This window comes from Cyprinus carpio, chromosome B2, assembly GCF_018340385.1.
Source record: "Cyprinus carpio isolate SPL01 chromosome B2, ASM1834038v1, whole genome shotgun sequence".
NCBI classification, from domain to species: Eukaryota; Metazoa; Chordata; class Actinopteri; order Cypriniformes; family Cyprinidae; genus Cyprinus; species Cyprinus carpio.
Genome location: NC_056598.1, coordinates 31695417 through 31708439, shown reverse-complemented (window position 1 = coordinate 31708439; position 13023 = coordinate 31695417). Strand labels below are relative to the sequence as shown.

At 40.2% G+C, this 13023-nt stretch overlaps 1 pseudogene; it reads left to right on the top strand.

The window, feature by feature from the left end:
* LOC109059421 overlaps positions 1 to 13023 on the top strand; it is a 92129-nt pseudogene that overhangs the window by 34460 nt on the left and 44646 nt on the right.

Here is a 13023-nt window from a genome sequence, read left to right as displayed (position 1 = left end):
TAATTAAAGCGAACAAATAATTAGCTTCGCTGGAGAGCGTCGCTGCAAACACTCGGCTGTGTATCGTGTAATTGATGGTTTGGTGAACGCGTGCGCAGTGATAATGTAGGAACATAAATACATGGCGCACCTTCACCGTTCCAGCACCAGACGTGTTTGTTGCTCTCATCTACCTCTGATCAGTTCAGTGGTTTGGAGGAGATGACTGCTTTATTTATATCAGCGTAACGAATGCCGCCTGCTGAAAGCGATATGCAGGAAGTGGGTGGGTGCCGCTGTGTCAATATCATTTCATCTAAACTCCCTCGTAAGTGGGCCGCTAATGTGAACAGATGCGGGAAAGAGTTTTTAATCAACTGCTTTCCAGTTACTGATGAGGAAGTTTCCAACAACGACTGTTGTGGCGCTTGCACTCAGACTGTTGAAGTACAGCAGCATTTGTCCTCCACACTGTGCTCCAAATTATTCTACAAGTGACACATCAATAGGATTTCGGTACAATAAAGAGTCAGATTTTTGTTTGTGTTGTTTTTCACATCTTTTTAGATAACTGTATCAATCTCAGACAAGTTTGGTCAATAGTTTAGCCAAACTATTCTTCTTATTCTGATTCACAAATCTTTTGACAGCTCAATAATATCTATTTGCTTTTCGCGAAATATTGTTTGTTTTGATGACTTTTGCAAGACATTGCATTGTTTCATACTTTTCATCTTCAGAAAGATCTTTCTTCCTCACCATATTTCATGAGAACTGTGACCTGCTTAATAATGTGGAACATCCTCTTTAAGAAGGGTTTCCATTTACCTCAGAAGACCTCAAACTATTGACCAAACCTGTCTGAGATTGATACCAGTTTTCTAAAAAGATGTGAAAAACAACACAAACAAAAATCTGACTCTTTATTGTACCGAAATCCTATTGATGTGTCACTTGCAGAATTATTTGGAGCACAGTGTAGCTCAATGGATGCTGGTCCTTTGGTTTTTCATGAAACACTTCCTAAACCATGAGTGTGTCCTCCGGTGGAACTGCTTCAGTCACATTCACATACACTCCTTCCACAGTGTTGTTTCCAGACAGGTTTCCCAAACACTCCTGCGATTTCTGTTTCTGTCTGTAACAGTGATCTGTTCAATTCTATCCAGCATTATACTAGACATAAAAATGTTTCTCCTCTTCTCAGGCTCACTTCCTAATCCAGTTGTCTAATAAACCTGGCACTGTATGTTTTGATTATTGTTGGCTCTTTGATGAATTGCATTGTTCCTCTTTCGTAAGTCGCTTGGGATAAATGCGTTACAGTAAATGCATTACTGATAAATCTTTGTCTAGTGGAGATGACTGGAGACTGATCTGATAATATCCAGCAGTCGTGTGTGTTTCCTATCAGCTGTCTGGAATCAGAACTAGTGATGCCAAACTTACTCTTCTGACACACAGGTTTGCAGTGATGTCTGAATTTGTTCATGATTTCATTTGATTCATTCGGGCAATTACTGACACACTGAATCATTTGCAGTGATTTCACACACCTAAATAGTGACAGGATATTTTTGTAAGACAGAAAATGAAAATAGTGGTGACAAATGAGGTGGATATTTCATAATCCATTGTACTGTAGGAAACAAAACATGCAAATGACTTTTATCATTAGTCAGCAATGAAGCAACTAAATTCATATATATATATATATATATATATATCTCTGCTGTGATGGTGAAACGTTTGCTCCGGTGTTCTGCAGAGGACCTGCTGCCCTTCGGCTTCCCCAGCATCGACATGGGCCCGCAGCTGAAGGTGGTGGAGCGAACCCGGACCGCGACCATGCTGTGCGCCGCCAGCGGGATTCCCGACCCCGAGATCTCCTGGTTCAAGGACTTCCTGCCCGTGGAGCCGGCGCTCAGCCAAGGCAGAATCAAGCAGCTGCGATCAGGTACGGCAGATTCACTGGAGACGCTCTCTTCTGGTGAAGGCCAGGGCTGTGATTGTGGAGATGTGTCCTCTCGTATGAGATCAGCTCTAATCATGATGTGGGGACTCTTGCTGAGATTAGGAACGTGGACAGAGGTCTCCTCTCGATTACGCTCGCGCTCGCTGCTCGGAAAGGCAGTCATTTCTGAAATCACCACTTACTTTGAGATTTTAACCACAGCCGGGAGCTGCGAGAGTTTGATTGCATGACTTCGGGCCAGATTTACTAACAGCTTGCACCAGAACAAACCTTAAAATAGTACTGTCAGGATTTACACTGCAACAATATCTGCCAGTGGGGCAAGAAAAATAATCTTGTTCAGGCTTTGAATTAAGATTATTTTTCTTGCCCCATTGGCAGATATTTTTTCTTGTCTTAAGCAAAAACTAACAAAATTTTGATCATTTCTTTTACATAACAAGACTTAATATCTTAAGTGATATTGCTTGTCAAGTAAATGCATTTTGATTCAAGACTGTTTAGATACTTATACTAGAAAACAAGACAAAAATGCTAAGTAAGAAAATAATTTTTTTGCAGTCTACTAAAGACGCGCAGTGAATAATTAGCACTGGAAATGCGTGGACAGTTATTTTTGCACCAGATCTTATTGAATATGCATTTGTAGGAGTTTCCCTTTCAGACGCAAAATTTATTGGAGGAGAGTATTAAAATGAATCATGCAACGTGATTTTCTAATGTTTGCGCTCGTCAAATTACTGGTATTTGCGCCATTATTTAACGCCCAAAAAAGCATGTCTTAAAGCAGAGGGTAATTTGCGCTGTTCTCGGTAGATTGCGCTGGACATTAAGGAAATGATGTGCTGCGTCTGTGTTCTTTAATGTGTGCATCGTTAGTAAATCACACACTGAAATCTGTGCTTTTATGGAATTGCGATCTAATGCTAATTTGCCCTGTTTAGTAAATCTGGCCCTTTGACTGTAAATCACGTGACTCTGAATCACATGACAGAAAGGTGTCTACTGTAAGGATGTGCTTTTTCTAGCTACATTTAGGGTGAATATGGGTAAAGTGGGAGAAAATGTACCGCTGGTGTTGTTTTTAAACCAGGATTCCATTCAGTTTAAATCTAATGCTGATATTGAGACTAAGAATTGAAGACTATAGACATAATGACTGGATTCACCCTGTATTTATCCAAACATATCATGTCACACCCCCCCAGAAAAATCATTTTGATTCAGATATATGAATAATGATGCTAAACTCTATAAGCGTTCGTCTCTCATATCACGTCACACTCTCTCAGTAAAATCATTTATGCTTAAATCAGTATTTCATCTCCATTTGTTGATTTATTTGGTAAGTATTCGTGGAATAAGCAGATCATGTGCAGCGTTTGTTTGCTGGCTGTATGTTATCCCTCGCTTATACACGCACATGTATATATACATAAATCTGATGTATATGATTATATATAGTACTGATATATAATCATTCTGATGTGAGTGCTGTATGAAGTGTGTTTGCGCTGCTGTCACTCAAAGCTTTCGTTGTGTTTTTTCTCATTGTGTGTTCGGTGTGTTTTTCTCAGGAGTCTTTGGTGAGTATCTGTTTTTTCTAGACCAACCAAACTCTCCTCATCCGCTCCCGCGGGTCGATGGCATATGTTTAGCGCTCTGCTCATGTCATCCTGCGATAAACATGCCCCTCGTCCCCCCCGATCCTCCTAACGAACCTGATCTCGCTCCCTGCACCTGTTCCCTAATGAGAGGTGAAGCCGAGCTCGACAACAGAACACACCGCCGACATCAGGAGACACATGTTTCAGTGCAGACTCCAGAAACAGGTCATAATTCATCAAAAATAGATGCACACGCACACACACACACACGCACGCACGCATAATTTGTAATTCTGCAGAATGAGTTTGGAGCTTCATCTGGGGCCTGCACTCCAAAAAAATAATAGAGAGAGAGAGAGAGAGAGAGAGACGTGTGCTCCTCGTGTAGACCTCCAGCTGTATCATCATCAGTCCATCGCTAGTAAAGACCAGATCATACTAAAAGACTCGTCGGCCACTGTTCTTCCATCACCTCATCTCCTGCTGTCCCTGATCTCCGTATGTTCCCATGATGCTCTGCGGTGCTTCTGTGGTGTCTGCATACGTTTATCTGTTGTTTCTCTCCTCGTTTCTCCCTCGTTCTCCTGCACTGATTATATTCAGTGACGCTTCTGTTTGCAGCTGCAGAAATCCATCGAACAGAAATAATGGTGAACGTGAAGCTTGGACTGAGATTCAAAGATCTGTGAGTGTGTGTGTGTGCGTGTGTGTGTGTGCGTGTGTGTGTGTGTGTGTGTGTGTGTGTGTGTCTGTGTGTGTGTGTGTGTGTGTGTGTGTGTGTCTTATAAATCATACAAAATAAAATGTTTTGAAAATCTAAAAATATGATTGCAAACAATGATCTTCTTACTCAGTATGTTTGTCTTGTTTTCTAGTACAAATATCTAAACATTCTTGAATCAAGATGCATTTACTTGACAGGTGAAATGACTTAAGATAAAAAAAAAAAAAGATTAAAATTTTGTTAGTTTTTAATTAAACTGAGCAAAAGTATCTGCCAATGGGGTAAAAACTAATCTTGTTTAGCCTTTGAATTAAGATTACTTTTCTTACCACACTGGCAGATATTTTTACTCATTTTAATCAAAAACTAACAAAATTTAGATCTTTTTTTTTTTTGTTTTTAAATCTTAAGTCATTTTACCGGTGAAGTAAATGCATCTTGATTCAAGAATGTTTGGATATTTGTACTAGAAAACAAGACAAACATACTGAGTAAGATCAATTTTTGCAGTGATGTAGTTTTGTGTGAGGCGTAGGGTTAGGGTAAGAGGATAGAAAATACAGTTTGTACAGTAGAAAAACCATTACACCTATGGAATGAACTTATGAAATATGGATGTGTGTGTGTGTGTGAGGCCAAATGTGCCCAAGAGGAAAGTAAAAGCTGAAATGTTGACCTTGTGGGGAGATTTTGTACAGAATAAAAATCATTTTCTTTGGACAGTTGTTGTTAAACACTGTGTTTACGGGCCGTCTGTGAATCCTGAGCACAGTCTGTAGGTGTTGATTCCGCCCACGGTGTTCTTCACACACACTGTGTTTACGGGCCGTCTGTGAATCCTGAGCACAGTCTGTAGGTGTTGATTCCGCCGCAGTGACTTCACATGTTGTCAGGCTGCCCACAGTCACATTTACATGACAAAACACACACGCTCAGAACGCTGAGTCAGTCTCTTCTGGTGAGTTTCTGGATTTCACTGCTCAGTCGCTCTGCTCTCTCTGGTCGGCTGCGTCATCATTATTTCCGTCCACTGGGAAACTCATGCAGCACTTCAGCTTTCCTAGTTCAGTTTATTAGTTCTGGATTGACAGATTGCTTTGCCCGTGTTCTCTGATCAGTCATGTGCTGAGAAATCATCTGAATGCTTCTGAAGTGACTTTATGTAAATCATTAACATAAATAAAGCAGAACAATTTTTATTTCAGAATTATTGAATTTTACAGCATTATCAGTGTTAGTTTCCTCTTTATTACTGTGAAGCTGCTTTGATACGACTTTGGGAAAGTCATGTCCAAATGGTTAGAGAGTTTGACTCCTAATCCTAAGGTTGTGGGTTCGAGTCTCGGGCCGGCAATACCACGACTGAGGTGTCCTTGAGCAACGCACCGAACCCACAACTGCTCCCCGGGTGTGTGTTCACTGCTGTGTGTGTGTGTGTGTGTGTGTGTTCACTGCTCCGGGTGTGTGTGTGTGTCACTGCTCCGGTGTGTGTGTTCATGGTGTGTGTGTGTGTTCACTGTTGTGTGTGTGTGTGTGTGTTCATGGTGTGTGTGTGTGTTCACGGTGTGTGTGTGTGTTCACGGTGTGTGTGTGTGTACTTTGGATGGGTTAAATGCAGAGCACGGATTCTGAGTATGGGTCACTATACTTGGCTGTATGTCACGTTACTTTCATAGAGTCAGTATTGAGGGCCTTGGCTCCAGAAGTATTTTCCTGTTAATTTTTCCCACAGGGATTTACAAAAAGTCTTCGTTTAAGAGTTATAAACCAAACCAACCGTCTACAAGGTGAATCACATCATTGCAAACTTTGATTTAAAGCAAAAAATAGTATTTGGAAATCAGACAGAATGACTGTGAACTTAATTTCCGTTGTATAAAAGAGCTGTGTAGATGAATGTCAGTCAGCAGGGATCTCCGTGGCTGAGGCTGATGCCACACACACCTCGAAGCATAGCCAGCGATACGATACATTAATGATACACATGAAGCAGCTGCCGATGCGATACGATTCACTCCTATCACGATGCAGTGCGATGCGATTCTGATTTGATTCAACACAATGCAATGCGATACAATGGAAAAAATATATGATGCTATGAAGTTCAATACGGTACAGATAGTTGAGTTTTATTTCTTTAGTTCAGACAGACAGCCATGTTAATCTACTAGTTTTGTGATATGTCATATTTACCCAGCAGCAGCGGTGATGAAAAAAACAGTTTAGAGAGGAGAAATCAATTTTACATATAATATATTGGTCACAAATTATTGGTAATTTTCTCAATAATAAAAGTATAGCACATCTACTAATAATAATATATAAATAATAATTATATTTTTACCCATGCAAATATTACATTTACATTTATGCATTTAGCAGATGCTTTTATCCAAAGCGACTTACAGTGCATTCAGGCAATAAATTATATATTTTTTTTGTACCAGTATGTGTATTTGTTAGGGTCTCCCCTTAGTCTTTGTCCGTTCTACTTTACTTTATGTTTACTTGTGTGTTTCTTGTGGTGTTATATTAATTAAATCAAGACTACTGGAATTGTCCTTTGACACAACCGTAACAGCATTCCCTGGGAACTGAACCCACAACCTTCTGCACTGCAAACGCAGTGCTCTACCACTGAGCCACAGGAGCAGTGTTATAAATATGTTACATACGAAACAAATGGCGACTTGTATCTGATGCACACTCTTTTAAATCGATGAATCGCATTGATAACTTGTAGGCACCGATGTGAATCTTACCATCCCTAACAGTCAGACAGAGGTGGATGTGTAACATATGAAGCTGAAGAGTGTGTAGAACATAGAGGAAGGTTTGTAAAGAATCTCGAGATTCACTGTGACTGTAAATATTAATGCTGTGTTTGTTTTCTCTCTGTATCTCTCTCTCTGTCTCTATCTCTGTCTCTGTCTCTCTCTGTCTCTGTCTCTCTCTCTCTCTCTCTCTCTCTCTCTGTCTCTGTCTCTGTCTCTCTCTCTCTCTCTCTGTCTCTGTCTCTCTCTCTCTCTCTCTCTCTCTCTCTCTCTCTCTCTCTCTCTCTCTCTCTGTCTCTCTCTCTCTCTGTCTCTGTCTCTCTCTCTCTCTGTCTCTCTCTCTCTCTCTCTCTCTCTCTCTCTCTCTCTCTCTCTCTCTCTGTGCAGGTGCGCTGCAGATCGAGCGCAGTGAGGAGACCGATCAGGGGAAGTACGAGTGCGTGGCGTCTAACTCTCAGGGCGTGCGCTACTCGTCCCCTGCTAACTTATACGTGAGAGGTATGGAACACAGTAGGTACTCCGTAGGTAATACACTTTCATTCACATGTCAGTGAAGACCGCTTCTTTAATTTACCCAGCAGCCTCTGCAGCACTTCTTATGTAAACACAAACGCATCACGTCGCATTGTTTGAGGGACGTCGAGTGTCACAAGCAGAACAAATGTCTTTTTTATGAGCTTCTTCCAAGCAGAGATTCATTCTGCTCGTGAGCAATTCAGAGGAAATGCCTAAATTTATCAACCCCAGTGCTTCCCGTCAGGGTTCATTCCTGATTCCCGGCTAATCGAAGCATTAAATAAGCTAATTGATTTGAAATGAATTGGGTTTACAGGTATGTAATTGTTTCTGTAAACTCAATTAGTGAGATTTGCTGTTGTGCTGAAGCGCTCACGGCCTGCTGGTCCGGAAAGATCCGGCGTGGTATAATAGAGAATAAAAGAAGGTAAATGAGGTTCGAGGAGTAATGAGCGGGAAACACCTCAGCACCGGCCGTCAATCACGTCTAAATATTTGCTCCGATGAACGCGTTATATTAGATATTAATGTTATCAAGTGCTGCATGATGCCTCTACTAATATTGCAAACGTTTGTGTGCTTGTTAATTGTTTTCTTCATGAGTTTTTTTCAGTTGTTTGTCTGTTTGTATGTTGAAATTACTAATGGAAACTAATTTGACTTTACTGACTACATTCATGATTTACAACTAAATCTGAAGTTCTTTGCAGTGTGTCATGTATGTTTTCTCAGTTTGCTTGTGATATTTTCAGTTTATTTCTTTATGAAGAGAATTTCTCAGAGTAGAGCAAGGCCAAGCCACAGTATTTGATATTTGGGAGTGTATATGAATAAAGACGCAGACTGAAGAGCTAAACGTAAGCTACAGTAAATGAATGAGGTGAGACTGTGGCAGATGAAGATGGTTGCAGTGGCCTTTTTACTCTCTCTGTGTTTCCCTGGTTTTCTCTCTGCTTTCCATCTCAAACCCTCTTACACCCTCAGAGCTGCGAGAAGGTTGGTGTGTTTTTTGTTTATTTTCTCTCGTTTCTTTTATTTGGCATTTAAACTCAGAACTAAATGTCAGTCAAGCAGTAAACAGTGCTGACGAGTCAAACGTAAAGCGCAGTGAAGACGAGGTTCGTGTCAGTCTCGTGTGTTGCATTGTGGGATCTTGTTTGCAAATCTTCCGCTCGGAAGGCCCTCTCTCTGTCTCTCTGCACGCGTTGCCATGGAAACCCAGTAATTGGAAGTTACGAGTGTCTGCATGAGAGCGATCGCATGCCTGAGCGGCGCTGCGTTGTGATTGGCTGTTGTGTGGTCATGTGCTCTGTGTCCCTGTGATTGTGCATCATCTGTCTGTGTGTGTGTCTGTGTGTGTGTCTGTGCTCGTGTGCATGTGTCTGTGTGTGTCTGTGTGTGTGTGTGTGTGCATGTGTGTGTGTGTGTGTGTGTGTGTGTGTGCATGTGTCTGTGTGCGGCTCTCGCTCCAGTGATGGACGTGCTTTCTGCAGACAATCAGTTTATTGATCGCTCCACAGCATCACTTTTTTCCAAAGTGCTGAATTGTTTGGCATCTCATCAATATCATCTGTGCCGAGCTGTCCGTCAAGCCTCGTATCATCAGAATGCGACAGCGACTGTGTGTGTTCACTTCAGTCACGATTATAAACACATGGACGTTGCATTAGATTGATAAACATGTTGTTTATTTTAAAGATGCACAAGCCAAACTTTTGACATCAAGATTTGTGGAAAACTGACTTCATACATTCACTAAAAATCCCTGGCTGATTCAAACACACACACACACACACACACACACACACACACGTATTCAGACATTCATAAATGTGACCGAAGTGAACATTTTTGGCCACTATTCATACAGTGTTTTAATTAGCAAGTATTGCACTTTTGTACATAAACACATTTGTCAGTTATTCTTTATAATATCTCATTCTTGCTAATTTAGTGTTCAGCCGCTCAGTTGTGACTGATATCTGGTGTAAGCAGTGTTGGGGAAAGTTACTTTTAAACGTAATGTTTTACAGAAAGTAATAAATGGTTACTTTTGCGTTACATTTTGTCACCTGGGCTGGGCTTACATGTTTTTTTTAATAACAAAACAAATCATACTTGTGACAACTCTAAAGGCCCTTCACAGTAAAAGTGAAATGAATAATGGTCCGTCTGAAGGAAGAGGCTCTGCACTCGCTCCTGATTTCTCTCAACACATACACAAGAGCCCTCAGACAATACGTGGGAAACAAAGTAACTTGCTTTACTTATTTGAAAAAGTAATTTTTGTGTGTGTAAAAGTAATGCATTACTTTACTAGTTATTTGAAAAGTTATCTGATAACGTAACTTGTAATGCGTTACCCTCAACACTGTTTAGAAGTAATGGTTATTGTTATAGGCAGAAATAATCGGAGGCTTGTTCATGTATATTAATTGTTGTGTTAAATTCATAAACAGACACATTACGTGGCACTGCAGCAGCGGTCAGGCTAAACAAAACTCTCTAAATATAATAATTATCCCCCGAACTTCAAACGACTCGTTCTGAAGGCAGCCGTTCACAGCATGATTGGATCCGATGATCCGATGGGGTTAGAATCAGAATCATGATCCCCGGTCACCTGTGCTCTCGTCATCAATCCGCAGCTCCATAAACTCAGTGTGATGTCAGAGTCCCGTAGAGAAGCTTCGCAGCTGTTCGCTGTGTCTTTGTTTTGTCTGTCTTTGTCATTGTCTCTCGCTGCTTGCGCATGTGCTGCATGAAGAGTCGTCTGTTTTAATGGAATGTTTTAGTTTTTTTTTTTTTTTAGGAAAAGTCTGTTTGTCATAAGAGAGTGGCCTATTTTCATTCTGTCAGCGTGATGAAGCGCTCGAACGTTTCCGCTCCTGGAAAACTGTTAAAAGGCGAGTCAAGTGTTGAAAAGATTGTGAGTGACGTCTCGCCCTCGCCGTGCATGACAGCCTCCTCTGGAGGAGAAGAAAGAGCGAGCCAAACATCTTCTGTGCTTCTGAAGAAGGCTGATCTGATTCAGGGACCGCAGTCGTGAGAACAGAAGCGCTCATTAGAGTCCCCGTGTTTAATCAATACACTGCAAAAAAAATCTTACAAAGTATTTTTGTCTTGTTTTCTAGTATAAATATCCAAACATTCTTGAATCAGGATGCATTTACTTGACAGGAAAAATAACTTAAAATATTATGTCTTGTTTAAAAAAAAAGATCAATTTTGTTTTGGCTTAATACGAGCAAAAATATCTGCCAATGGGGCAAGAAAAATAATCTTGTTTAGCCTTTGAGTAAATATTATTTTTATTACCCCAAATTTTGATCATTTTAAAAAAAAAAAAAAGACTTATAATCTTAAGTCATTTCACCTGTCAAGTAAATGCATCTTGACTCAAGAATATTTAGATATTTGTACTAGAAAACAAGACAAACATACTGAGTACACTGCAAAAAATGCTTTTCTTACTTAGAATGTTTTGTCTTGTTTCCAGCCCAGATATCTAAAAATTCTTAAATGAGAAGGATGGTTTTCTCTACACCTAACCTTTTATTTAAAATCAAATCCCATCAACTATTTATCTAACAAATTATTGCTCAATAAAAAAACTTTGATAACTTTAAGTAAAAATTATGCTCAATAAATAAAGTTTGATGACTTGAAGTAAAAATGATTCTTGTTTTCAGAAAAGAGTCAAAAAGATGTGCTTTTTTACTTGAAACAAGCTAAATAATCTGCCAGTCATTTTCTGTTTGAAATAAATTAAAACAAAAGCAAAAACACTTAATTTTGAATTTTTTTTTTTTCGAAAACAAGACAATTTTTACTAGTCTAGAAAATCCTTCTTGATTTAAGAATTTGTAGATAACTTGGCTGGAAACAAGACAAAAATCTACGTAAGAAAAGCATTTTTTGCAGTGCACAAGCGATGACGGGTTCATGTGGCGCCGTATCTGTGCGCTAGGACTGTAAGTCAATACGCTGTGCCTCTGCTGCTTCTTTCAGCGAGAGGAAAGATTGTGTTTGAGATAATTCATTGTAATGGGCTCCACTAACAATGGCAAATCCAATTCAGCAGTCTCCACTGTTGCATAGATCAAATGTGCTGTTACCACCCAAGGTTATTGTTCCCGTCTCGCTGGAAGCCCAAGCTTTTAAGAGCCGCAAAGTGATTTTTTTGCACAATAGACGCTTGTAGTAGGTCATTTAAATTCAGATATTCACCCTGTTAGGCAGGACAGACTGGTTTAGTCACAACCAGAAAATAGCTACTGGTTTCTTTCCATCATCAGTAACCCATGATAAATCATAATATTACCATTGAATGCACATGTTGGGCTCTTTTTGTGCATGATGTGTTTTCTTTGAAAGTTTGCATGTTACTGGTGTTGCATGAGTGCATGCATTAACCCGCATTAACAGCCTCTGATTAACTGCATCTAATGACTGTGTAGATTTAACCATTATGTTTCATCTGCGTCCAATTCTGGGTGTCCTTTGGTCAATGCTCACCTGCAATTCAATTCACTTTTACAATTGCACATTTTATTGTAACAAACAATTCGCATGCTACTGGAATCTGTTTTTTAGTCTCTGGCAGAGATTGGTGTGATCTAAAGCTCTAAATCACTAGCTGATGCAGTTGTAGCTTCATTCAGGTGGATTTTTTCCTCTTTGCTGAAGTCGTAGATTTCAGATCTTGTGGTGAATCCCCATAAGCCTCGGCATCCGAGAAAGCTTTTCTCAGACGTTCAGCCATCTCTAAAGCAGAAGAAACAAGAACCTGGGCTTCAGACGCATCTTAACGTGGCTTATGTTTCTCTGCGCTTCTATTGACGTGAATGAAACGGCTCGTTGAATTAGTCAACATTACAGCTACAGCAGATGAGCTCCTGATTGAACTGCTGGGCTTCTTAATCATTATTTCATTGTTATATTAAATGTTACTCACATTTTTCTTGTTTTATGACCACACAGGCTCATGCAATATACAGCTGATGGCGAATAATGAAATTGAAGAGGATAGTTCACCCAGAAACGATCATTCTGTCTCAAACATGTATGACTCTCTTTCGTCTGTGGAGCACAAAAAAACAAAATAATATCTTCATGACAGCTTGATCATTTTTGGGGGAACAGTGTCTTTAAGTCAGTGCTCCAGAGATGAACAATGCTTTAACACCTTAGCAACCACACAGAAGATCCTAGCAACACATTCAACACCTCAGATTCCGCATAGAACCACCCTAGCAACCACTCAGTGTCACCGTGGCAACCATCTACCTGCACACATCTCGTTTACATCAGCGATCATTTGAAACTCCAGCGTCTCCGGTTTCTGAGTGTTTCCTGTTGCCCTGGTTCTATGTTTCTGTCCGGCTCATCTCTGTCTGTCTCTCTCTTTCTCTCTCTCTCTCTCTCTCTCTCTCTCTCTCTCTCTCT